Here is a 23,681-nt window from a genome sequence, read left to right as displayed (position 1 = left end):
GCAGAGCAAGGAACACTCCCAAGCTCATTCCACGAGGCCACCATCACCCTGATACCCAAATCAGACAAAGACACCACACAAAAAAAGAAAATTGTAGGTCAGTATCACTGATGAACATAAATGTAAAACTCCTCAATAGGGCTTCCCTGTGGTCCAGTGGTTAAGAACCTACCTTGTAACACAAAGGATATCAGTTCGATCCCTAGTCCTGGAAGATCCCACATGCCTTGGAGCAGTTAAGCCCATGTGCCACAACTACTGAGCCTGCTCTCTAGAGCCCGGGAGCCGCAACTACTGAGCCCACACACTGCGACTCCTGAAGCCCGCATGCCTCGAGCCTGTGCAACAATGAGAAGTCCCCACACCAATGAAGAGTAACCCCCGCTAGATGCAACAGGAGAAAGTCTGTGTGCAGCGATGAAGACCCACCACGGCCAATAAATGAGTAAATAAATACTAAAAAAAAAAAAATCCTCAGCAAAATACTAGCAAATCAAATCCAACAATACATTAAAAGGAACACACACCATGATCAAGTGGGATTTATCCCAGGGATGCAAGGATTCTTCAATATCCTCAAATCAGTCGGTGACATACCACATTAACAAACTGAAGAATAAAAACCATATAATCATCTCCACTGATGCAGAAAAAGCTTTTGACAAAATTCAACATCCCTTTATGATAAAAATTCTCCCTAAAGTGGGCACAGAGGGGACTTACCCCAACATTAAAAAGCCCATATATGACAAACCCAGAGCTAACATCATTCTCAATGATGAAAAGCTGAAAGTATTCCCTCTAAGATTAGGAACAAGACAAGGATGTCCACTGTTGCCACTTAAATTTAACATAGTTTTGGAAGTCCTAGCTATAGCGATCAGAGAAGAAACAGAAACAAAAGGAACATAAATTGGAAAAAGAAGTAAAGCTGTCACTGCTTGCAGATGACATGATACTATACATAGAAAATCCTAAAGATGCTACCAGAAAACTACTAAAGCTCAATGAATTTGGTAAAACTGCAGGATACAAAATTAGTTACACAGAAATCATTTGCATTCCTATACACTAACAATGTAAGAGCAGAAAGAGAAATTCAGGAAATAATCCTATTAAACCAGAAAGAATAAATACCTAGGAATAAACCTACTTAAGGAGGCAAAAGACCTATAACCTGAAAAACTACAAGACACTGATGAAAGAAATCGAAGATGACATAAACAGATGGAAAGACATACTACATTCTCAGATTGGAAGACCTTCAGCGGTGCCCCAGGCAGAGTGGAGAGGCACTCCGGCCGGAGATGGGGTAACTGACTTACTGTGACCTAGGAGAGGCTGCTAAAGATGTCTTCAATAAAGGATATGGATTTGGCATGGTCAAAATAGATCTGGGAACCAAGTCATACAGTGGAGTGGAATTTTCTACTTCTGGTAATGCTTACACAGATACAGGGAAAGCATCAGGCAACCTAGAGGCAAATACAAGGTTGGTAACTACAGCCTGACCTTCACCCAAGAGTGGAACAAAGACAATACTCCTGGGACAGAAATCGCTTGGGAGAATAAGTTGGCTGAAGAATTGCAACCGACTCTTAATACCATATTTGTACCACACACAGGAAAGAAGAGTGGGAAATTAAAGGCCTCCTATAAAGGGGATTGTTTCAGTCTTGGCAGTCATATTGATATAGATTTTTCTGGCCAACCATCTATGGCTGGGCTGTGCTGGCCTTTGAAGGTTGACTTGCTATCAGATGAGTTCTGACACAGCTGATTCCAAATTGTCACAGAATAATTTTGCCTTGGGTTACAAAGCCGCAGACCTCCAGCTGCACACTCACAGGAATAACAGCACGAATTTGGAGGGTCCGTCTACCAGAAGGTGAGCAACAAGACTGAAATGTTAATAAATGTCACGTGGATGGGTGAGGGGAACAACACCCACTTTGGCATCTCTGCTAAGTACACGCTGGACTCTAGAACTTCTCTCTCTGCTTGAGTAAATAATACCAGCCTGATTGGACTGGGTTACACTCAGACCCTTCGACCTGGAGGGCAACTGACCCTGTCAGCTCTAATCGATGGAAAGAACATCAATGCAGGAGGGCACACAGTCGGGCTGGGATTGGAAATGGAAGCTTAATGTGGTTTGGAGGTGAAGAGAAATGTGTTTGGGCCTTAAAATTCTTGTGTGAAATTTCAAAAGCATGAACTTCTTATTCTTCTGAAGGATTCTGATCCTCCCCACACTGAAGCCTGGGTTCGGAGCCCATCCTAAGGGGAGACGTGTTTGGAGGCATGCCCAGAGGTTGCCACGTTCGTGCCACCCTTCAGTTTCACAGTGTTATTTTCAACGTGTTCCTCAGGAAGGTGTAGTGTCATGTACAAAGGAGATGACCTGACCCTGCGGTCATCCACCATGTCCTGCATGTCCCACACCACTTTTTCATGACCTTGTAACATACTGGTCTCTGTGCGGTAGTGGAATCTTTGGTTTTGCATCAGAGTAAAATAAAATAAACCCATCACATTTGGAACATAAATAAATCAGTGGAAGACTGTACCTTCTGAAGCTAAGTCGCTTCATTCGTGTCCGACTCTTTGCGGCCCTATGGACGGTAGATTGCCAGGCTCCTCTTGGATTCTCCAGGCAAGAATATTGGAGTAGGTTGCCATTTCCTCCTTCAGGGGATGTTCTCGACCGAGGGATCAAGCCCACATCTCTTACATCTCCTGCATTAGCAGGCAGGTTCTTTACCACTAGTGCCACCTGAGAAGCCCCTAAAAAACACACAGGTATCTATATGCCTGATTCTTTGTGATCCCAGGGACTGTAGCCTGCCAGGCTCCTCTGTCCATGGAATTCTCCAGGGGAGATACTGCAGGGGTCACCATTCTCTTCTCTGGGGGATCTTCGAGCCCAGGTCTCCTGCATCACAGGCAGATTCTCTACCAACTGAACTGTCTTCAGCCAATTCCTCCTCTCCCTATCCCCAGTTGTTTCAGAAAACCCACATACAGGTTTGCTTTTTAATTACCATTTTTAGTGGGTGGGTCCTGTTTTCTTCCACAGCTAAGACCAGACCTGGTGGGTTCCAGGATTTAGAGAGTTTCCACCCACATGCTTGCTTTACGAAATGCACAATATTAGACACTTCTGTGTACCTTCTCACCTCCTCCTCAAAACACCCTGTGAACAGATACTTTTCTCCTCTGTTACATCATTTGAATAGTGCAGCTCGGAGGGTGCTGTACTCACACAACTGTGATTGGCAGAGTTGGGATTCAACCCCAAGTCTCCCCAACTCCAAAGACCACCCCCACCCTAAACCGCTATGCAACACTGCCTCTTTTCCCAGAACATCCTGGTGTTCGAGGCCCTCAAGTCTGGTGTCTGGGGACTATGTATGTGTTTAGTCACTAAGTTGTGCCCAACTCTTGGCAACTTCATGGACTGCAGCTCGCCAGGCTCCTCTGTCCATGGGATTTCCTAAGCAAGAATACTGGAGTGGGTTGCCATTTCCTCCTCCAGGGGATCTTCCTGACCCAGGGATTAAACCCGTGTCTCCTGCATTGGCAGGTGGGTTCTTTACCACTGTGCCACCCGAGAAGCCCCGGGGGACTGCATACAGTTCAGGCAAAAATTTCTGAAACTGCCTCTGGCCTGGGGCAGGGCTCACTCCTCCCACCACTCTCTCAACATCTCTCATCCCTCAAGCACCTTTTCTCTTCCTGTTTAAGGCGGCTGATATCTGGGGTCAAGTGGCCACCTTACTTCATGTTCTTTTCTTTTTTCTTTTCAGCCTTAGGCTCCAGCTGTCATCTATTCAAGAATCTACAACTCAGAGTTCTCAAGCTTCTCTAGAAGCTGTAGTTGGCTAGAAAGTATCACTACAACGACCAAGCCATCCTGAAGGCCTGCCATGTGCTGGGAGAGTGGGACATCTCCAAGCATTAGCTCATCTGTTCTCAGGAAACCATGGGAAGGGGGCCACATCCCATGGTACAGATGTAGAAACTGATGCTTGGAAAGGTTAGGGAAGCCCTGGGGACAGTCACTACTTTTCCAGAGAAAAATACAGCCATTTACGTCACATGTATGTTAGCACGGACATTCACATATTCCATGGTCTGGCCCATGCACCCAACAGAAATGCATATTTGCTGGGACTTCCCTGGTGGTCCAAACATGCATTTCTGTGCTTGCAATGCAGGGCACTCAGGTTCCATCCCTGGTCAGGAAACTAGATCCCACATGCCACAACTAAGACCCAGTGTAGCCAAATTAAAAAAAAAAAAAAAAAAGCATATCTGCACTCAATCAGAGGATATGTAGAAGGATTTCATGGCAGTATGATCTGAAGAGCCCTGGACTTCAGCCATGTAGTGCCAGTGGTAAAGAACCCACCTATTAATGCAGGAGATGTAAGTGATGCGGATTCGATCCCTGAATCGGGAAGATCCCCTGGAGGGGGACAACCCTCTCCAGTATTCTTGCCTGGGAAATCCCATGGACAGAGTAGCCTGGCAGGCTACTGTCTGTAGGGTTGCAAAGAGTTGAAGCAATTCAGCACATACTAACACAAGACTACAGCCATGAAATTAAAAGACACTTGCTCCTTGAAAGAAAAGCTATGACAAACTCAGTGTATTAAAAGGCAGAGACATCACTTTGCCAACAAAGTGATGGTTTTTATAGTCAAAGTTATGGTTTTTCTAGTATTCATGTGTAGATGTGACAGGTGGACCATAAAGAAGGCTGAGAGCTGAAGAATTGATGCTTTCAAATTGTGGTGCTGAAGAAAACTCTAGAGAGTCCCTTAGACTACAAGGAGATCAAATCAGTCAATCCTAAAGGAAATCAACCCTGAATATTCTTGGAAGGACTGATGCTGAATACTGACGCTCTAATACTTTGGCGGCCATCTGATGTGAAGAGCCGACTCACTGGAAAAGACCCTGATGCTGGGAAAGACTGAAGGTAGGAGGAGAAGGGGGCATCAGAGGATGGGATGGTTGGATGGCATCACTGACTCAATGGACATGAGTTTAAGCAAACTCCAGGAGACAGTGAAGGGCAGGGAAGCCTGGAGTGCTGCAGCCCATGGAGCTGCAAAGAGTTGGATACAACTTAGCAACTGAACAGCAACAACAAACTGGAAATTACCTGAATGCCCCACAGCAGCAGAATAAAGTGGGTGTTCAGGGCTCAGTCGCTCAGTCATGTCTGACTCTTGGTGGCCCACCAAGCTCCTCTTCACGGGATTTTCCAGGCAAGAATACTAAAGAGAGTTGTCATTTCCTACTCCAGGGGATCTTCCCAACCCAGGGATCCAACAGGCACGGCCTTTACCACTAGTGCCACCTGGGAAGCCCAAAGTGGGTGGTATATTCAAATAATGGAATAGTATACAGCAGAAAATGAACGCAGAGTAGGCCATTAACTAGGGTGATTTTCAAAACATAATAACAAGCAGAAGCCAGGTATGAAAACAGTACATACTTTATGACTCCATTTATATAAAGCACAAAACCCGGCAGAGCTCATCTGCAGTATTAGAAGTCAATCTAGAAAGGCTACATACGGTATGATTCCAACTACACGACCTTCTGGAAGAGGCAAAACTTACCAAGACAGTAATAAGATCAGTGGTTACCAGGGGGAAGATGAGCTGACAAAGCACACAGAATTTTCAGGGCAGTGAACCTACTCTGTGTGAACCTTATATATTTGTCCAAACTCAAAGAATGTAGGACACCAAAGGGAAGTGAAAAAGTGTTAGTTGCCCAGTCGTGTCTGAATCTTTGTGATCCCATGGACTGTAGCCCGCCAGGCTCCTCTGTCCATGGAATTCTCCTGGCAAGAATACTGGAATGGATGGCCATTCCCTTCTCCAGGGGGTCTTCCTGACCCCAGGGATCGAACTCAGGTCTCCTGCACTGCAGGCAGATTCTTTACTGTCTGAGCCACCAGGGAAGCCTGGACACCAAGGAACCTAACGTAACCCTAATGTAAACCATGAACTCTGGGTGTTGATGTGTCAGTGTAGATCCATCAATTATAACAAAGGCCCCACACTGCAGGGGGTGTTAATGGTAGGGAGGCTGCGCATGTGGGCTGGGGCAGGCGTGCTGTGCTGGGCTTAGTCGCTCAGTGGTGTCTGACTCTTTGCAACCCCATGGACTATAGCCCGCCAGGCTCCTCTGTCCACGGGGATTCTCCAGGCAAGAATACTGGTGTGGGTTGCCATGCCCTTCTCCAGGAGATCTTCCCAACCAAGGGATTGAACCCAGGTCTCCCACACTGCAGGTGGATTCTTTACCATCTCAGCCACCAGGGAAGCCTGGGGGCTGGGGTGCACGTAATCTCTTATCCTTCCCATTAATTTGCTGTTAACCTAAAATGGCTAATAACAAAGTCTTAATTTTTTTAAAGTTACAACAGCAGTTGCCCTTTACGGGGTAGTAACTTGAACGGGGCATGAGAGGGTTTCTGGGGGCTGGAAATGTTTCATTCTTGACCCAGCAGCAGGTTACACAGCTGTGAAAAGTTTTTGGAACTGTATGCTCATGCGTGATGCACTTTTCTATAGATGACCATGCAATAAGACATTTGAGAAGCTCAGTAATCTACATGTCGGGGATTTATCCTGATTTATCCTGAAAGAATAAATCCAACAGGTACAGTGAGATGAGTTTGTAAGTGTGTTCACTGTGTATTCTCCACAACAGCTTAACAACTGGACTCAATCTCAGTGCCCCCCACAAGCAGGTCAGTTAAGTATTTTATGGTGTGTGTGTGCGTGCTCAGTTGTGTCTGACTCTTTGCAACCTTTTGGACTGTAGCCCACCAGGCTCCTCTTGTCCATGGGATTTTTTCAGGCAAGAATACGGGAGTGGGTTGCCGTTTCCTCCTCTGGGGGATTGTCCCAACCCAGGGATCGAACTCGTGTCTCCTGTGTCTTCTGTACTGCAGGTTAGTTCTTTACAGAGCCATCCAGGAAGCTCCCACTTTATGGTGTGTTTAGCCAATTAAAACAATAAAAAAGGATGCTGAGAATTCCCTGGCGGTCCAGTGATTAAGACTCTGCACTTCTACTGCAGGGGGCGAAGGTTTGATCCCCGCTTGGGGTACTAAGATCTCACATGCCTGGTGGGCAGTGCAGCCAAAAAAAAAAGATTTTAAAAAGGATGCTGACTTTAAAAGTGACAGCTGTGTATTTAACAGGAACATACATTCTAACATAATGTTGTCTAAAACAACCTGCTACAAAAACAGCAAGACTCCATATTGGGGGGAACATCTAAATATACATCAATGCATGCAAGTAATGGAAGTCAACTTGTTTTCCCAAAATAATAATAGCAATTATCTCTCAACACTGGGATTAAAGACTCTTGTTTGTTTTGCTTCCACTCATCTATATTTTCCAAATCTTCCGTAATATACAATGTATACTTATTAGTCATATAAGGATTTAAGCAGGTCCCATATGGGACAGCTGAGGAATCTCAACAATAGTGTTAATGGTGAATCATTCACTGGCAAGTACACATCCTGGGCACACATGTACTATTTAATCCTTTCCGTGACCCTGTGACTGACCGACAATTCCCACTTTATAGACAAGAACATGGAGGTCCTGAGGGGATCGGGAATTTGCTCAAGGTCACTAAACTTAGAAAGAAGCAGCCCCAGGATATGAACATAGTTTGTCTGACAGAACATGTGTGATTCAGTCTGCTTGTTTTGTTTGTAACTGACACCCCACACTGCCTCCCTTTGGGTGATCGGATTGTGTATGTGTGTGTGCGCGTGCTCAGTCGCTCAGCTGTGTCTGACTCTTTTGGACCCCATGGACACAGCCCACCAGGCTCTTCTGTCTATGGGATTTCCCAGGCAAGAACACTGGAGTGGTTTGCCATTTCCCACTCCAGGAGACCTTCCCAACACAGGGATCGAACCCACATCTCTTGCGTCCCCTGCATCGGCAGGCAGACTCTTTATCACCGTGCCACCTGGGAAGCCCAGGTGATCAGAGTATACTGGCCAATTAGAGTCCCCACAGATCAAAAAAAAAAAAAAGAAAGAAATATACTGATGTCATTTGCAGCAACATGGATGGACCTAGAGATTAGCATTCTAAATCAAATAAATCAGACCAAGAAAGAAATTCTCATATGATAGTGCTCATGTGTGAAATCTTAAAAAATGATACAAATGAATTTACAAAGCATAAGTGGACTTTCAGACATAGAAAACAAATTTATGGTTAACCAAAGGGGCAAAAGGGGAGGGAAGAATAAATTAGGAGCTTGGAATTAACATAAACACACCACTATATAGGAAATAGACCAACAACAAGGTCCTATTGTATAGCACAGGGAACTATACTCAGTATCTTGTAATAACCCATAATGGAAACGCATCTAAAAGAGAATATATGTAACTAAATCACTTTGCTGTACACCTGAAACTAATACAACACTATAAATCAATTATATTTCAATAGAAAATTCAAAAATACACTGATTTGTTGCAAAATAATGATCAGAAATTATAGCCAAACACATGCTGCTAAACCATCTCCAAGAAAGATGAGCTCCCTTGAAGACACTGTGCTAAGTGAGAGAGGCTGATCACAAAGCCCACGCCTGGCAGAATCCTCTTTACACAAAACGCTTAGAGAGGCAAAGCCACAGACACAGAAAGTAGACCAGTGGTTGCCTGGGGCTGAGAAAGGAGAGAAGGAATCACTGATAATAGCAAAGGAGTTTCTTCAGAGGGGGTTGACAAGGTTCTAGAATGAGATTGTTATCCAACCCTTTGATTACACTAAAAGCTGCTGCTGCTGCTAAGTCGCTTCAGTCGTGTCCGACTCTGTGCAACCCCAGAGACGGCAGCCCACCAGGCTCCCCCATCCCTGGGATTCTCCAGGCAAGAACACTGGAGTGGGTTGCCATTTCCTTCTCCAATGCATGAAAGTGAAAAGTGAAAGTGAAGACGCTCAGTCATGCCCGACTCTTAGTGACCCCATGGACTGCAGCTTACCAGGCTCCTCCGTCCACGGGATTTTCCAGGCAAGAGTACTAGAGTGGGGTGCCATCGCCTTCTCCGACACTAAAAGCTGAGCACACTGTAAAGGCGTGAGATGCAGGGGGTGAGTGACGGCTCAGTAAAGACGCAGAAAAGTAACTTAGGATGCCCCTGGTGGACCAGGGGTAAAGAATCTGCCTGCCAACTCGGAATGCGGGTTTAATCCCGGGTCCCGGACGATTCCACATGCCAAAGGGCAACGAAGCCCCTGAGCCGCAGCTGCTGAGCCCCTGTGTGAAGCAACTGCTGAAGCCTGCACGCCTAGAGCCTGTGTTCCGCAACAAGGGAACTGCAATGAGAAGCCCAAGCACAGCAACCAGAGTAGCCCCGGCTCGACACAACTAAAGAAAGCCCGCAGGGCACAGCAACAAAGATCCAGTACAGACAAAAATAAATAAATAAAATGTTTTTAAAAAGTTAGTGCACCATCATGACAACAACCATAGCTGTTAATTAACAAGAGGCATTCATCAAGCTGTGTCCTGGGCACAGCGCCCGACTCTATTCTTGACGAGCCTTGGCTCACATAAGCCTCAATCAATCCTACCAGGCAGGCACAGCTTTTCCCCCAACCTAGAGATGGGAACACTGAGACCTGTCCAAGGCCACACAGACAGGAAACGGTGAATAAACTATAAACCACCGTAGGCCAGATTTCTCTAATGAAGAGTTTTCAGCTAACGCCATCCAAAACACAAGCACACGTGTGCACCACACACCTTTCTGTCCTGCTGCACTGAAAGCAGAGGAATTAGGAGGAAAACTCCCCCAGCTCGGGTTCCCTCTTTTTGGCACCCAAACCTTCAGAGCCAAGAACTCAGTCCTTAACAAAGTTCTATGTGCCCTCATCACCAGCCTCCCAGGTTGATCCTGTCACACAGGGTCCCCGATACACATGTGCCCATGTCACACCCTGGAAGGCCCTGTCTGTCCTTCCCTCAAGGGTTCTCATGATCCCTTGATCTCATGATCCCTCTCAAAGTTTCCCTGCTCCTCACTCTGAGCCCTCTCTGTTCCCCCCACCCCCACTGTGAGGTCACAGTTGCCATAGGAACGAGAGGCAGAGACACCTCAGTGCCTGGCATCTGGACCTGGTTATTTGGGGTTTTAGATTTCAACCTGAGGGAAATGCACACCCTTCCATGGGACTGGTGGGAGTTTAATCTGCCTCATCCAGGGCTGGCAGGGTTGCAGGGGACGGGGTGGGGGCTGACCTGTCGCTTTTGTATCAAAAGTTTAAAAGGAAAAGTATACATCTGCAGGGCCCAATACAGAGCCACCAGCCACAAGTAGCTATGAAGATGGGCTGATGTGTGAAAAAACATACCAGCTTTCAAAGACTTATTACAAAACACATGACAACTGTCTTAATAACTTTTCTATTAATTATATTTGAAATATTTTAGTTAGGTTAAATACATCATTAAAATTAACTTCAGTTGTTTCATTATTTTTTTTTAATGTGGCTACTAGAAAATCTAGAATTATGTTCCATCTATAGCTCGCTGAAAATTTAGAATTATTCTACCTCATATTATATTTGTGCTCAACAGTGCCTGGCATTTGTGCTCTGAACCAGCAATTTGTCCCTAGGAATGAATCCTAAAGAACAGAGACAAATATACAAAGATAAATACATAAGAGTAATCACCATTGCCTATTTCGAACAGTAAAAAAAAAAAAATTCAAAAGAATTGGGTAAATGCTGGGCCACATAAAACTGGTTAAATAAATGCTGAAAATTGTTTTAGTATTGTGGGACACAGAAAAATGCTCATGGAGTATCATTCTATGGGAAAACCAACAGGCAACAAAGATCTTATTTACATGAAAGATCTCATTAACACATTGATATACAAGTGTGTACAAAGGAAAAATTAGGAAAAGGCTACAACAAAACAGTAGATTGTTCCAGATGATAGCATGACAGGACATTTGTCTCCTCCAGCTCCTTACTTTTGCTTAAGTAAGTAAGTGTTAGTCGCTCAGTCATGCCTGACTCTTTGCGACCCCATGGACTGTAGCCCATCAGGCTCCTCTGTCCCTGAGATTTTCCAGGCAAGGATCCTGGAGTGGGTTGCCATTTCCTTCTCCAGGGGATCTTCCCAACACAGGGATCGAACCCAGGACTCCTGCACTTCAGGCAGATTCTTTACCTGCTGAGCTACGTATCCATCCTTTAAATTTCCTGCAATTAATAGGGATAACTTGTGTAATCTTCTTTAAATTTTTTTCCTTCTATGGCTATAATGAAAATAAAACAGAGACTATCAAGCACTGGTGATACTATGGAGAAAGTGGATCCCTCAGACGTTGCAGATGGGAGTGGAAAATGATCCAGCAACTATGGAAAACAGTCTGGTGATTCCTCTTCTAATTAAACATAGATTTACACCGAATCCAGAAATTCTGCTCCTAAGCATGTACCCAGGATAAATGAAAATGTACATCCACACAGAAACCCGTAAACAAATGCTCACAGCAGCCCTATGCATAACAGCCAAAACGTAGGAACAACGCAGATGTCCTTCAACAGGTGAATGGATTAAAAAAACAGCTCATGCAGCTCAATATAAAAAAGAAACAACAAAACTCAAAGAGTGGGCAGAAGATCTGAACAGACACTTCTGCAAAGACAACATACAGATGGCCAAATAAGCCCGTGAAAAGATGCTCAACATCACTAATTATCAGAGAAATGAAAATCAAAACTACAGTGAGGTTACTGCCTCACACCAGTCAGAATGGCCATCATCAGAAAGTCTACAAACAATAAATGCTGGAGAGGGTGTGGAGAAAACAGAACCCGCTTACAGTGCTGGTGGGAATGTAAGTTGGCGCACCTACTATGGAGAACAGTGTGGGGTTCCTTAAAAATCTAAAAACAGAGCTACCATATGATCCAGCAAGGCCACCCCTGGGCATATTTCTGAAGAAAACCATATACATGCACTCCAGTGTTCACTGCAGCACTATTTACAATAGCCTCGACATGGAAGCAACCCAAACGTCCATCGCCAGAGGAATGGATAAAAAAGATGGGCACATACAGTGGAATATTCATCAATCATAAAAAAGAAGGAAATACTGTCATTCACTGCAACAAGGATGCACCCTCATACTAAGCGGGATCAGAAGGAGAAAGACCACCACAGGTGCCACTTACACATGGATTCTAAAAAATGATACAGATGAGCTTATTCACAAAACAGAAACAGACTTGCAGATATCAGAAACAAAGTTACGGTTCCCAAAAACAAAGTTACGGTTCCCAAAAGGGAGAGGTGGAGGGGAGGGGTAAACTAAGAGCTAGGAACAAAGATAATACACACCATTATACATAAAATAATCATCAAGGGCCTACTATATAGGTCCTATACCCAGTGGATAGCACAGAGAACTACCCAACATTCTATAATATCCTATATGGGAAAAGAATCTGAAAAAGAATGTACATGGATAACTGAATCACGCTGCTGCATACCTGAAACTAACATGACGTTGTAAACAACCATACTCTAATATAATAAAAATTAAATTAAAAGTACTGGGGATGATAGTACATAATAAATATAATTAACACTGCTGTATGTTATACATGAAAGTTACTGAGAGTAAATCTTAAGAGTTCTCATCACAAGAAAAATTTTTTTGTTTCTTCTTTAATTGAATCTATATGAAATGATGGCTGTTCACTAAGCTTATTACGATAATCACTTCATAATCTATGTAAACCAAATCTTTATGCTGTACACCTTAAATTTATACAGTGCTGTATATCAACTATATGTCAATAAAAGTGAAGGAGGAAAAAGGCCAGGAACACAAATCTTTTCTTTCCTCCCATAGTCAGTTTGTTTACTAAAAAAAAACTACATATTTAAGGAAACAAAGAATATTTGATTAAAATTGATTTAATAAATGTGTGCTCTATCCATACAGCAGACTATTATTCAGCCATAAAAAAGGATGAACTACTGACGCCAGCTACAACGTGGATGAACCCTGAACACATCCTGCTGAAGGAAAGGAACCAGACCCAAAAGGCCACAGGTGTGTGATTCCATTTATCTGCAAAGGCCAGAGTAGGCAAACCTACAGGCACAGACTGGATGGGTGCCTGCCAGGGGCAGGGGGGCAGTGAGGAGTGGCTATGGACATGGGGTCTCTGCCTGGCCCTGGCCCCGGCCCCGGCCCCGCCGCTCAGCCTGCCCCCTGCTATGCTAGGAGGGGTTGTGCTCACTGGAGGAAGGAGAATCGCATAGATCGGGAGATCAGAGACAACACTCAGGAAGGAGGGCAGGTGGAGACTAGGAGCAGAGAAGCCAGCCCCAAATCCCCTGCAGGGTCCAGCCTCCCCTACATGACTTGGGAGGAAATAGGGGACCCACATTCACCCACGTCCACTATGGGGTGGTCAGGACTGTTCGAGCCTGGTGGCAGGCATACAAAATACTACTTGCTCCTTCCCTCCAGAATCTGTGCTGATCTCAGGGGAGTGGGGGCATGACAGATGCCCCCCTGGGGTACAGCTGTGTCTGCTTCATCCCCTGATGGGTGCCCCCATCACTCTGAGAGACATGTACTGAGTGCCTCTGATTTGCTGGGCACCTGCCAGATGCCAAGGACGCAGACACAAAAGGCAGAGCCCTCACCTCGCTGTGATCCAGGACCCTAAGAGGGGCATCTGCTGGCCAAGGAGCATCAAGGCAGGAGTGGGGCTGCTAGTCCACAGGGATGGGCTGGGAGATGATGCCATTGGGATCCCAGAGGCTGAGGGCCCGGTGCAGGAGGCAGGGCTAGTGGAGGCAGAATGGGAGGAACACAAGGAGCCCCAAGCCCTTGAGCATGGGCGAAGGCAGACTAAGAACAGAGGTGCTGGGTGTGGGGGGCGGGCACATACAACAGACTACGGCAATCAGACTTTACTCTGAGTTTCCAGAGGATGCTAAGCCACAAAACAAGAGCCCAGGCACCTGGCAACTGAATGGACGGTGATGCAGATGATGGAGCTGGGTACCTGCTGAGAGGCCCGCAGGTGTAGTGCTCCTGGCAGGGAAGGGAGCTCAAGACACAGCTGGGAGAAGCAGGGGTGACTGAGAGCATGCTGGCTCCTTTTTCAGGGGGCGCCCTCGAGCCACCCTGCCTCCTTCATGTCCCCCCAGCAGTGCCAGCCTGGATGCAGGTGCCAGGATGCCAAATGGCATCACCGAGAAGGTCTTGGTGCCTCTCAGGGCCTGCTGAATCCTGACAGACTGACCAGGACTCAACCCCTGGCATCAGCCGAAGTCCTAAAACACAGAGGTGTGCCCGACCGGACAGAAAGGGGAGCTAAACCCATTGCTACCAAGAGCTGCCGGTTCCACCCCAGCTTCACGTCCTAAGAAACCGCCTCCCGAGACTGTAACTTCCTCCTCCGTATGAAGATAATAATAGCACCGCCCACAAGAGGCTGTTCATACCATGAAAAACAATCAAACCCCATACACAATATGCATAATCGTCAAAACGTGGGAACCCCAACATGCATCCACCGGTAGATGGATGAGCAAAATGAGGCATCTCCACCTGATGGCATATTACTCCACCACAAGACCAGCGAAGTACTGACACTTGCTACAGCCTGGATGAACCTTGAAAGCGTGACGTTAAGTGAGAGAAGCCAGACACGCAAGGCCACTACTGCATGCTCCCTTTTATATGAATCACCCAAAGCAAGCAGATCCACAGAGACAGAAAGTAGGTTAGTGGTTGCCAGGGGCTGCCAGTTAGTTGGGAGATTAGAGTGTCTGCTGATGGGCATGAAGTTTCTTTTGGGGGTGACGAAGATGGTTGGGAAATATAGAAGTGGTGGCAGCACATGACTGTGAAAGGGCTTAATGCCACTGAATTGTATGCTTTAAAATGGTTAAGATGGGGGAATTCCCCGGCGGTTCAGGGGTTTGGACTTTGTGCTTCTACTGCTGGGGGCCCGGGTTCAATCCCTGGTTGGGCAACTAAGAGCCTGCAAGCTGCATGGTGCAGCCAAAATAAATAAACAAACACAAAATTAAAAATTTTTTAGTTTAAGAGAATTCCTTTGTGCTCCAGAGGTTAAGACTCCACGCTCCCACCGCAAGGGGTACAGGTTTGATCCCCGATAGGGGAACTAAGATCCCACATGCCACAGGGCACGGCCAAAAAGAAATAATATAAATAAAATTAAATGGTTAAGATAATAAATTTCATGTTATATGAATTTTGCCCCAATTGTAAAAGAAATTGTATTACACTGTGCACTGAATCTGGTAGGAGGGGCATAAGACCCTGGAGTTGTCACGATTGTTATTGCTATGCCCCCAAAACACTCATCTCGTGGTACCTACTCAGCTCTTCAGCTGCCTCCAGCCTCCCAGGGAAGAAGGAACGTGCTGTGAGCCGCCTGGGGCTACAGCCAAAGCAATGACTAAGCCAGGGCCTGGGGAGGGAGAGTGAGGGACTGGCCTTCACAGCCTGGAAGGGACCCGCTGTCACACGCCTGGTGCACACAAGATGCTGTGTGGTGTGAGATGCCCTGCTTCTGTCCTCCACCTGCCGACCACTCGGAAGCCACGTGCTGGGAGTGTTACAAACCACATATCACTGCTGGGAATTAAAAAAAAAAAAAAAAAAGCACCTGGGAGCAGGTGGCCTGGAGAAGGAAGTTTTCAGCCTCCATTCAATTCTCCACAGCTGAAGCAGCCACAAGAAGACTGATGGCTGGCCTTCCTCCAGCACCTTTAAATCCTTTCTACACAAACTTCAACCCACTTTGTAAACGCAAGAGCTGAGGAGTTCCCAGAAAAAAGTTGCCCCAGCCCTGCACTAGCCTGCAAGATGGCATTTATTTTAGGTACTGAAGGTCTTGTTAGATATTTGGGGTTGTGTTTTTTGTTTTTTGTTTTCCTGCACAGAAAGAATCCTCCAAATCTCAGAACTGGAGGGGATGCTGGGAGAGAGTAAAGTGACATGAGTTTAGAAAACATTCTCCTCCCAGGAGAGACGAGACAATTCTCAAAATCACACAGACCATGCCCTGCTCATCCACGCTCATCTTCCCACGGCTAGGGTCTGCCTTACAGCAGCGATCGTAACTGCTGTGTGTCAGCATTTATGCAGAGGCAGGACCTAAGCCAAATTCCTGACACACATTATCTTATTTAATCCTCAACACACATTATCTTATTTAATCCTCAACACAGTGTCTGTCTCTCATGATTATCACACCCATTTTACAGATAAGGAAACTGAGAGGTTAAGTCACTCCCCAAGGTCACACAGATATGAGTGGCAGAACTGGGATTTGAACCGAGGTCTGTGACTCCAGAATCTGCTCTCATGACCATTTGCAGTGCTGTCTGCCAAAACGAAGAAATGACTAGGACAACACACACATTATCACTTACCTCGCTAAAGACAGAAAGATGTCTCCATTTTCATAAAAAGACTAGGGCTTCCCTGGTGGCTCAGTGGTAAAGAATCCTCCCACCAAAGCAGGAGAGGCGGTTCAATCCCTGATCCAGGAAGATCCCACATGCTGTGGAGCAACTAAGCCCCTGTGCTATACTTACTTAGCCTGTGCTCTCGAGCTGGGAGGCATTACTGAAGCTCGAGAGCCTCGAGTCTGTGCTCTGCAGCAAGAGAAGCCACCGCAATGAGAGGCCTGTGAGCCACCACCAGAAAGTAGGCCCCACTTGCTGCAGCTGGAGAGAGGCCCACACAGCAGCCAAGATCCAGCACAGCCAAAAATGAATAAATAAAAATCGTAGTTTTTAAAAAAGGCTAAAGCTAAGGAAGAAAAACAACAGGGGAGATTTGGGCACCTTTCAGAGCCTATAGGGAACTGGTTTTCAGATCTTTCCAGATCTATTTTCAGTTCCAGATTTACCAAAACTGCAAGGGTTTATTATGGTAGGACATTTAAGTAAAGAATTCCAGTTCCATTAGAACTGGTCCAATGGTTAAGACTCCATGCTTCCAATGCAGGGGGCACAGGTTTGATCCTGGTTGGGGAACTAAGATCCCACATGCCACAGCCAAAAAAATAAAAAAATATACAAAAAGAAAAAAAAAAAAAGAACTCTAGTTCCTTCTACAAAGAGCTAACACAGACTCTCTATTCCATTACAAACGCATGAAGCACTGGATTAAATTAGAAAAAAATTTAAGATATCACTAAGCTGGGAAATCTTCAGGTACTAGAAGAAAGGAGGAAACTCAGTCGCAGTAAGAGAGGTGGCCCAGGGGTACCAGAACAATTCCAGGCTCTAACAGCTAAGTGTGAGGCTTCTAGCCCACTGAGTAGCAGCAGTGGCCTGGGGTCTGTATGAGTTAGAAGCGAGACTCCTAACAAAGGCTAGAGCACAAAAGGCTGCCTCTCCACGTAAGGTGGGACAGAAAAATGTTCCCACTGGCCCAGACAATCAACAGGGAAGCTGATTCTGCTGAAGAGGTGGGATGGTGCAGAGGGAGGAGGAGGACTCTGTGACGAATCAAAACTGTGGGCCTGCGACATGCATGAGAGAAAAATCCAAACCTCTGTAGTGAAGGAAAACCAAATTGAGGAATTAATGTAAATAGTGTTTCCAGACCAGTGAAAACCCTAATAAGGTATCCAGAACAACAGATGCAAAGCACTGTAAGAGCCACTTCCATAGCCCTGAGCACAGGGTACTCTCATCAGGGAGGCACTTCAGCTAAGCTCATCTCTTTGGCCTTGGCATGAATGTGGAGATGAAGGTACACAGAAAGATATGAAAACCAGGGGCAGACAGCCCAAAGATGAGCTCAGGCTCAAAAACCAAACTACGCAAGCAAACGATCAGCATTTAGGAGAATCAGCAGACACAAATAATAAATGGAATGGAACTCCAAGAAGATGAGACAGCAGAAACTATAAATTATTGCAAATAATGTAAGAACAGTGCCCTCTGACAAAAGTGGTGACTCTGAAAACCATACAGAACTTACAAAATAGGTTTTTAAATTCCATAGACTTAAAAAAGAAAAGCTAAGGCAGCAAAGTTGTAATAAATAAAGAGTGAATTAGAAGACAGACTTAAGTAAACAACTTAAAATACAGCACAGAGAAACAAAAAGCTATGGAATATGAAAGAAAGGTAAAGAGGCATTCAGGACAGAATGACAGAGTTCATCACCTTTCTAAAGGAATTATTGAGGAAGATAAGGAGAAAGGGGAGAGAGAATATTTTCATGATGGAAGACATGAGTTGCTTTTAAAATAATATAGCATTTGGCGGATTCATTTTGATATTTGGCAAATCTAATACAGTTATGTAAAGTTTAAAAATAAAATAAAATTAAAAAAAAAAAATAATATAGCATCAACCATTCCCCAGCAGAATAAATTAAATTCACACCTAGACAAAAGCATAGTATATTAAAAAAACAACAACAACAACAAAGAAAAAAAACTCCCACAACAGATATTTTTAACACACAGAGGAAAAAACAGATTTCCACAAAGGAATATCAGTCAGACAAAAGAGTTGACTTTTCAACAACAGAAAGAGACCAAAAATTTCAGTCCTGAGAGAAAACATGTAGCAATCTCAAATTTTATACCTAGCCAAATGACCATTCCTATGAAACGAAAGGAAATGTTAGTCTCTCAGCTGTGTCTGACTCTTTGCAATCCCATGGACTGTAGTCTGCCAGGCTCCTCTGTGCATGGGATTCTCCAGGCAAGAATACTGGAGAGGGTTGCCATTCTCTTCTCCAGGGGATCTTCCTGAGATCAGGGATTGAACCTGGGTCTCCTGCATTGCAGGCAAATTCTTTACTGTCTGAGTCACCAGGAAAGCCCTATGGGCTAGCCAAAAGAAAAAAAAGACATTTTCAGACAAAGCTGACAACTCAGAGACTGACTGCAAACTCTATGGAAAGCTGTGTTACAAAGGAAGAAAACTGAATCTGTAAGGAAGAATGGTTGCAAGAATTAATAGAGACTGCATAAAACAATAAAAATACAGGTTTTAAAAATAAAGAAAAAAAACTACAGAGTGATGCAAATTCAAGCATGCTAAGGTCCCTGAAATTAAAAGATGCTTACTCCTTGGAAGGGAAAGTTATGACCAACCTAGACAGCATATTGAAAAGCAGAGACATTACTTTGTCAACAAAGTTTCGTCTAGTCAATGGTTTCTAGTCAAGGCTATGGTTTTTCCAGTAGTCACAAACAGATGTGAGAGTTGCACTCTCACTCTCACATCTTCAGCTGAGCACTGAAGAATTGATGCTTTTGAACTGTGGTGTTGGAGAAGACTCTTGAGAGTCCCTTGGACTGCAAGGAGATCCATCCTAAAGGAGACCAGTCTATCCTAAAGGAGACCAGTCCTGGGTTTTTATTGGAAGGACCTATGTTGAAGCTGAAACTCCAATACTTTGGCCACCTGATGCGGAGAGCTGACTCATTTGAAAAGACCCTGATGCTAGGAAAGATTGAGGGCAGAAGAAGAAGGGGACGACAGAGGATGAGATGGTTGAATGGCATCACTGACTCAATGGACATGGGTTTGGGTGAACTCTGGGAGTTGGACAGGGAGGCCTGGTGTGCTGCGGTTCACGGGGTCCCAAAGAGTTGGACACGACTGAGCAACTGAACTGAACTGAAGGTCCCTGATCATCAGCACAAGGGCAAGATAATGACTAACTTGAGGCATGTCAAAGATGGCAGACATGTCAAAGATGATATGAACTTCTGAAGGAAGTTACAGAATACCCTTAAAAGGGTTATATGTGGCCAGCTTCTGAAAGGTTTACAAAAATCAAAATAATTCATACCTGCCAACAACTACTGAACACAGATGGTGTGTGAAGAGCTTTACTCAAATTCTTACTTAATCCTCACAGCAGGCTTAGGAAACATTTCCATTTTACAGATGAGGAGACTGAGACTCAGGGAGGCAAGTTTTCTTGCTCAGACAGTTAAGAAGTAGTGCTGTGATTCAAACCCACACCTATCTGCTGGTAAAGGCGAACGTGGTGGGAGGCTAGTCTCTGCCCACATGGGACTCTGGCTGAGGTCTCAGAGACCCAGGAGAGGACAAGATAAGGGAAACCCTGAGAGCTACCAGGTGGGCGAGGTCTGTGAAGTGCTGGGTGCTCACCCGGGGTTCTTGGATCACTGGGATCCTGGTATTGGTACTCAGGAGGTGGAAGGGATCCCCCCCGCCCTTCTCTTTCCATTGCTGTATGACTCAGTCACACCAACCCTGCTGATGTCTCCTGCCTGGCCACCGGCCCTTCCTCCCAGAAGTACCTGAGCCCTGACACTGTGCTCTCTCACCTCCCAGGGAGCTGTGCAGAAAACTGCAGGCCCACTTCTGACAGCCTACCGGTCCACAAAGGTCACAGGGCTGGGACAACAAAGGGCCTTTTTGTCCTGGCCCTTAAGGTGACTGCCACCACCAGCGGAAATCACCCACTTGACCTTCTGGTTTTATGAATTAATAATAAAGCTGGCGCCGGCGACAGGATGGCTGGCAGGACCCGGGTGCCAGGTTCCTTTACGTCACCTTGCCTGGCCTCTCCAGCCTGGGAAAAGGAGGCCTTACCTTATCTCCCCAAAGCAGTGGGTATCCCGGAGCCAAAAACACTGTGTTCCCTGGGCTTGAGATAATAGACACTAAAGTGCTTTGCAAAAGCAGCAGCATCTTATCAACACATGGGGCATTTTGTCTGTAGGATTGGGCCGTATGGCATATCTGATCAGTGATTAAGTTCCACGCTGCCTTCTGGGGACCATTAACTCACAAAAAAATTATCCTGCCAGCGTGGGGGTGGGGGAAGCGAGAAGGAAAGATGCATAAGGGATGTAATTACTACTAGTCCGTGGACTGGGAAGTGCTGGAGTGGATCACCAGCTGCTCTCACGCAGAGAAAACACAACTATTTCTTCTGAAACCGGCGCGAGCCTCATAGTCAGACCTGTGAGGTCTGACTCCACAGGAGTTGGAGAGGGCCTCCTCTTTCTTAGCCCTTTCCACACCCCTCACAGTGCCCACCACCAAGCTTGCCCTCCCTGGAGGATAGGTAGCCTACAGTTCTAGAACTTTCCAAATCACCCAGAGCTAATCCTATCCATCTCGAGGTCCCATTTTCCCCTTGCCGACTTAGTAAACAAGTGTGTAGAACGCTACTGACAAGGTTGTGGTGAGGGGCACAGTCCCCTGGTAGTCCAGTGGATAAGACTCTGCACTTCAAGTGCAGGAGGCCCCAAGTCCAATCCTTGGTCAGGCAACTAGATCACAGGTGCCTCAGCTAAGAGTTTGCATGCCACAACCAAGACCTGGAAGAGCCAAATAAGCAACATCTAAAACCAAAGCAAAACAAAACAAGGTCATGGGCCAGCAGTGCCACGTCTCCCAGACAAGACCGGTTCAGGGGCCCTCACACTGTCTACATTGCGTCACGTGGGGCAGGCAGTTTCTCCTTACCCCCACAAAAAAAGGTCTGGTTTTGGATTTGGGTTCTACACACAGCATCTAAGTCATCTTTTGTCGACTGTGTTTTCCTTTTTTATAGAAGTATAACTGATTCATAGTATCAAGATCATGTTAGTTTCAGGTGTACAGCACAGCAGTTCAGTTATACATACGCATGGAAGTAACCTCGAGCCATCAGCTGAATGTCTGAGCCTCAGTGTCCTCATCTGTAAACAGGCAACAAAGTCCCACTGGGCTCTTAGGATGGGAGGACAATGGATGGAAAGGGCCCCAGAAGGAGCAGCTGTGACCTCGGCCACAGTCCAAGACCATCTGGTCAACTGCTGCATCTTCAAAGGTGTGGAACTGGTGGCGTGGACAGCATGTCTCAGAACTACCGCACGGGGCAGACCCCACCATCACCTTGCCCTGCTCCGCAGCTGCCACGGACACAGGACGAGCGGGCCAGCTGCACAGAGCGGGCCAGAGCAGGGGTGCTTGTGGGTGCCCAGGAATCAGTTCCCTTATACCCAGCCCTCTCCTGCATGTTTCCACACTGTGAGCACCCAGAGGTGGGCAGAGATCTGGACACCCCTGCCTGACCAAGGGAGAGGAGGTTACTGAGGGCTGGGGCCTCTCGGCCCTCCCTTCTGTGGTCGAGACCACTGCACCCAGGGCCCCTGAGAGCTCAGACGTTGGGGACCAGTCCTCCTACACATGTCTGTTCCTCCCTCAGCAGGAAGCCACCCTTTTTCATTTTTCTAAAAAAAATTATTTAGTGCTCACTTTATCTTCACTTTTCTTTTGGGGTCTTATTTACATACAGTAGACTGCACTGTCACTGTTTTAAGACTCTCATGAAAGCTGAGGGTCCGTGTCTCCCAGGGCCCCCAGGACACAATTCTGCACCCTATTTTATGGGGGTTCAGAGACTCCTCAAGGATCCCAAGTTAAAACCATAGTCTAGGACTTCCCTGGTGGCTCAGTGCTAAAGAATCCACCTGCCAATGCAGCAGACACAGGTTCTATCCTTGGTCCAGGAAGATCCTACATGCTGCAAAGCAAATAAGCTTGTGTGCCACGACTACTGAACCTGTGCTCTAGAGCTTGGAGGCCGAAACACTGAAGCCTGAGTGCCCTAGGGCCCATGCTCTGCAACAAGAGAAGCCGCCACAGTGAGAAGCCTACACATTACAAGTAAAGAAACACCCACACAGCAACGAGGACCCTGCCCAGCCAAAAATAAATGAAATAAATACATTATTTTTTTTTTAATGAAAACAAACTATAATCTACCCCAGAGAAAATGGAAAGGGAGCTGGGTGGGTCTTGTCTGGCCATTTAGCTTCACAAGCCCTGATGACAACAGGAAGAACACAGTGGTACCTGCTGGCCTGCCCTTACCCCTCAAGGCCCCTTCAGGAGGGCAGAGGAGGCGCCTGTTGCACGGGAGGTGGTGGTGAAGGGGCTGAGGCCACGGTCTGGGGCTTCTTGAAGGCTTTATAACCCAGGAATATTGCCCAGCAGGGAGATTCTGGTGGAAAACGTACTGTGTCACCCCTAGAAGCCGGCCCAGGCCGCACAGGACTCCCTCGTCTCTGGTTCCCTCCCCAAAGGATGAGGTCTGGGGGTCAGACCAGAAACTGCACCCCGCCTCTGCTTCTTAGTGGCCTGTGGCCCTGGTCTGTCACGTCCTCTCCTCGGCCTCGACTTGCCCATCTACGGGAACAGGGAGGCCACAGCGTCCCCGGGAGGATTCCATGAGCCGCCGCAGGGAACATCCCAGCTCAGCCCGGCGTCTGGCAGATGACAGGCGCCCGATAAACACTAGCTCCAACCATGATGAGGTCTGAACTCCCGATCTGTGAGATTGTTTTTTCTTCTTCCTTCTGGCAGCTTCTTGGCATCTATATAGACATGCCTGTGGAGCTGTTTTGGAGCCTGAAGGAAAAAAAAAACAGACCCTTCCACCTTTCCCAGAATCCCACTCTTATTGTTTCCTTTCCAATTCCAGGAGCAGACACCGGGCGGGGGGACGGGAAGCGGGGCCACCTCCATGCCAGCTCCAGGTGGTGACGGGGGACATGCTTCAGTGAGTGTCTCCTAAGGAGCTT

At 46.3% G+C, this 23,681-nt stretch overlaps 1 protein-coding gene and 1 pseudogene across 2 annotated transcripts in view; one reads left to right on the top strand and one right to left on the bottom strand.

Annotated features, from left to right (window-relative positions):
- The window catches only part of TESC (tescalcin), a 65,421-nt gene that overhangs the window by 37,249 nt on the left and 4,491 nt on the right, over positions 1–23,681 (bottom strand). The window lies entirely within an intron of this gene.
- On the top strand, positions 1,351–2,149 carry LOC129629548 (voltage-dependent anion-selective channel protein 3-like; annotated as a pseudogene).

This window comes from Bubalus kerabau, chromosome 16 (assembly GCF_029407905.1).
Source record: "Bubalus kerabau isolate K-KA32 ecotype Philippines breed swamp buffalo chromosome 16, PCC_UOA_SB_1v2, whole genome shotgun sequence".
NCBI lineage: Eukaryota > Metazoa > Chordata > Mammalia > Artiodactyla > Bovidae > Bubalus > Bubalus kerabau.
This window is presented reverse-complemented; position numbering and strand designations above follow the sequence as displayed.